This window comes from Ictidomys tridecemlineatus, chromosome 5 (genome assembly GCF_052094955.1).
Source record: "Ictidomys tridecemlineatus isolate mIctTri1 chromosome 5, mIctTri1.hap1, whole genome shotgun sequence".
In the NCBI taxonomy this organism is placed as follows: domain Eukaryota; kingdom Metazoa; phylum Chordata; class Mammalia; order Rodentia; family Sciuridae; genus Ictidomys; species Ictidomys tridecemlineatus.
The window spans coordinates 10,094,031-10,097,834 of NC_135481.1; the positions used below are offsets into that span (position 1 = coordinate 10,094,031).

A 3,804-nucleotide genomic window follows, 5' to 3' on the forward strand; every position below is an offset into this window, starting at 1 on the left:
TGTTGACACCAAATTCACATCTTCATACGTGTATTTTGTATAGTGATGAGGGTCTCCTTTCACCATCCATGCTATTCCCCTTCTCCCTCCCTTTCCCTCCCACCCCTATTCCTTATCTAGAGGTAATCTTCCTCCCTTGCTCTCCCTCCCTACCCTTTTTTATTTTATTTTGAGACAGGGTCTCATTAAATGGCTCAGGCTGGGCTTGAACTTGTGATCCTATTATCTCAGTCTCCTGAGTCATTGGGATTACAGATGTGCACCACCATGCCCAGCAAACTTTCTTCTTGATATTGACAACTGAATATTTTCAATTTTTAAATTTTTTTTAGCTGTTGATAGATCTTTATTTTATTTATTTATATGTGGTGCTGAGAATTGAACCCAGTGTCTCATACATGCTAGGCAAGTGCACTACCGCTGAGCAATAGTCCCAGCCCCTATTTTCAATTTTTACAGGTGTGATGACCTGTAACCTCAACCCATTTCTGCAAACATCCTTATCCCACAGCTTAAGATGTACCTCAGTTTGGGGGAAACCTGTCAATTTCTTCAAGCTCTCTGTCTTATAATTTTGTGTGAAAACTGGGTAATAATAATGCCAAGACCTTGTCATTGAGCTCATAGATGCCTTAGTTCTCTTAACATCATATTTGAGACTGGTTACAGAAAAGAGCTTTATTTCTTATAGTTCTAGAGGGGTCTGCATCTGGTTATGGTTTTCTAGCTGCATCATCCAATGTGGAAGATGGAAGGGCAAGAGAGCTGGTGTGAGAGAGAAAGAGGGGCCAAACTGAAGTGACACCCCCTTTATTCACAGAAAAGTCTTAACTGGGCTTCTCCAGAAATCTTCACCATGGCTGATTTTAGGACTGTCAGCAAAAGAGTCTCTACAAGCCTTTTCTTGCCAGGTGTCTTCGTGAGAGTGACATCGTCTTTAAACCCTGCGTGGCAATCCCTGACGCACTGTCATGATGCCCAGGGAAGACAGGGCAACCTGGAAGTCCAACTACTTCCATAAGATCATCCAACTTTTGGATGACTATCCAAAATGCTTCATTGTGGGAGCAGACAATGTGGGCTCCAAGCAGATGCAGCAGTTCCGAATGTCCCTCCGGGGGAAGGCTGTGGTGCTGATGGGCGAAAACACTATGATGCGCAAGGCCATTCGAGGGCATCTGGAAAACAACCCAGCTCTAGAGAAACTGTTGCCTTATATCAGGGGGAATGTGGGCTTTGTGTTCACCAAGGAGGACCTCACTGAGATCAGGGACATGCTGCTGGCCAATAAGGTTCCAGCTGCTGCCCGTGCTGGTGCCATTGCACCATGTGAAGTCACCGTACCAGCCCAGAACACTGGTCTGGGGCCCAAGAAGACTTCCTTCTTCCAGGCTTTAGGCATTACCACTAAAATCTCTAGAGGCACCATTGAAATCCTGAGTGATGTGTAGCTGATAAAGACTAGAGACAAAGTGGGAGCCAGCGAAGCCACCCTGCTGAACATGCTGAACATATCCCCCTTCTCCTTTGGGTTGATTATGCAGCAAGTGTTTGCCAATGGTAGCATCTACAACCCTGAAGTGCTTGATATCACAGAGGAGACTCTGCATTCTCGCTTCCTGGAAGGTGTCTGCAATGTTGCTAGTGTTTGTCTGCAGATTGAGTTATCTAACTGTTGCATCAGTACCCCATTCTATCGTCAATGGGTACAAGAGGGTCCTGGCTTTGTCTGTGGAGACTGAGTACACCTTCCCATTTGCTGAGAAGGTCAAGGCCTTCTTGGCTGATCCATCTGCAATTGTGGCTGCTGCTCCCCCAGTGGCTGCTGCTACTACTGCTGCTCCTGCTGCTGCTGCGGCCCCAGCCAAGGTTGAAGCCAAGGAAGAGTTGGAGGAGTTGGATGAGGATATGAGATTTGGTCTCTTTGACTAATCACCAAAAAGCAACAACTCAGCTTTATATGCAAAACAAAGAAATAAAGGCTTACTTCTGAGAGAGAGAGAGAGAGAGAGAGAGAGAGAGAGAGAGAGAGAGAGAGAGACTCTACAAAAGAGTTCAATGTAGATAAACTTCCTATTTTCGTGTTACCCTGTTTTACTTGGCCTCTGGCAGGGAAGATACCAGCACTCCAGGTGCTGGACACCCCCTTACCAGTTTTTCACAAACATATCCAATATAGTAGTTTGTAGAAATGAGCAAACAAGGCCTCTGGCCTTGAGCTGGGCTTCACAGAGTTGTCTATATTTTTAAGATAAGTTACCAATTGGGCTCCATGATAACAGCTGGCAGGGGGAGGAAAGAAAGGGAAGAAGAAGCTCTCCCCTTCTCAGGTGTTGTCCTTGAAGGGTTAACTTGCCCAAAATAATGAAAGAAAAAGCTGCTTTTTTGTGAACTTCTGCAGACTGTGAACTTCTGAGCCTCTCCCCTTACATGCTGGGTATAAAACTCTGAAACTACCTGAACTTGGGGTTCAGGGAATTGACTGATTACAGCAAAAGCTGTGCCCTATGAGCCTGGCTGAAGCCAAATAAAACTGTTTCCTGCTATCTTCGGTGCCTTGTCTCATATGTCCCTACAACAAAACTTATTTTTATAACAAATCTACTCTTTCCATAATGAACATATTTCCATGATAGTGACATAGTTCATCATGAGAACAGAGCATTCCTAAACTAATCACCTCTTAAAGGTTCCACTTCCCAATAGTATTGCATTGGAGATTACATTTTCAACACTTGAACTCTGGGGGACAACTTAAACCATACCCCAGCTCTATCTCTGGTGCTCAGCACAGGACATGCCTATAATAATAGGTGCTCAGGACAAGTCTATAAAATGAAATAATTCACTTCTCATAAACAGGTGGGGCCATATTCCTGTTCACCACCCCGTCTCCCACCTTAGAGGTGTAAGGATAATCACAGAGAGTGGGAAACAGCTAGGGACTGGTCATGCAAAGCTTTGTGACCTGGACCCTAGAGAGAGGCTGCTTAAGGTAAAGAAGAGAGTGTAGGATGAGATGGAAGGATTGGAGGAGAGCTGGACGTCGGCCTGGTTCTGCTGGCAGGAGGTCGGTGAGAGCTAAGGAAGGAGCCGTCTGGAGTCTTGGATTCACGTTCAGTGGCCTCTGACTGGGAAACGTGAGTTCTGGGAGAGATAAGGCTGCGCAGAAGGGTACACACCTTGTTGCCCGAGGGAACCTGAAGCTTGGTTTCTCGCAGCACACTTGGGACCATATGCCCATGTACTTAGAGACAACACGGCCAATGCCCACCCTAGATGCTAAATAAGTCGTGCAGCTCAGACCTCAGCCCAGCGGGAGCCACAACACCTGCGCCAGGTCTCTGCACCTTCCCGGTGCTTTCGCTCTCCAAAGCGTCTAGCCCCTCAGCCCCGCCCTTGTCCCGCCTCCTCCCCTCCAGCCAACCCGAGCACCCCAGCAACCCCCTCGTCCAATGCGGGAGACTCCGGGCCTGAGCCCCGCCCCCTCCACCTGCAGCCGGGGCCTATGAGCTCATTCTGATGCTTCGGTGCTCGGTTCACTCTGTTAGGTGAAGCCCGCGTCTCCACCGCGCTCTGTCCTGGCTCGCCCAGGACCATGCTGGAGTGGACGGCGGCCCTGTCGCCTGTGCTGGTGTACGCTCCTGGGTCAAGAGAATACTGGTCCCCGCTCCCAGGATCGCCCTTCCTGAGGTGGCATCCTCTCCACCAGCGCCCTCCCCAAGGGCAGGGAATGGAACTGTGAAGGCGGACGCTCGGCCTCAGCTTTGTCTTAACTCCTTTGACGTCCTCTCAGGGCCTCAG

At 48.4% G+C, this 3,804-nt stretch overlaps 1 pseudogene; it reads left to right on the forward strand.

Moving 5' to 3' along the window:
• The first annotated feature begins 912 nt into the window (after positions 1-912).
• On the forward strand, positions 913-1,991 carry LOC101966657 (large ribosomal subunit protein uL10 pseudogene; annotated as a pseudogene).
• The last annotated feature ends 1,813 nt before the right edge of the window (positions 1,992-3,804 follow it).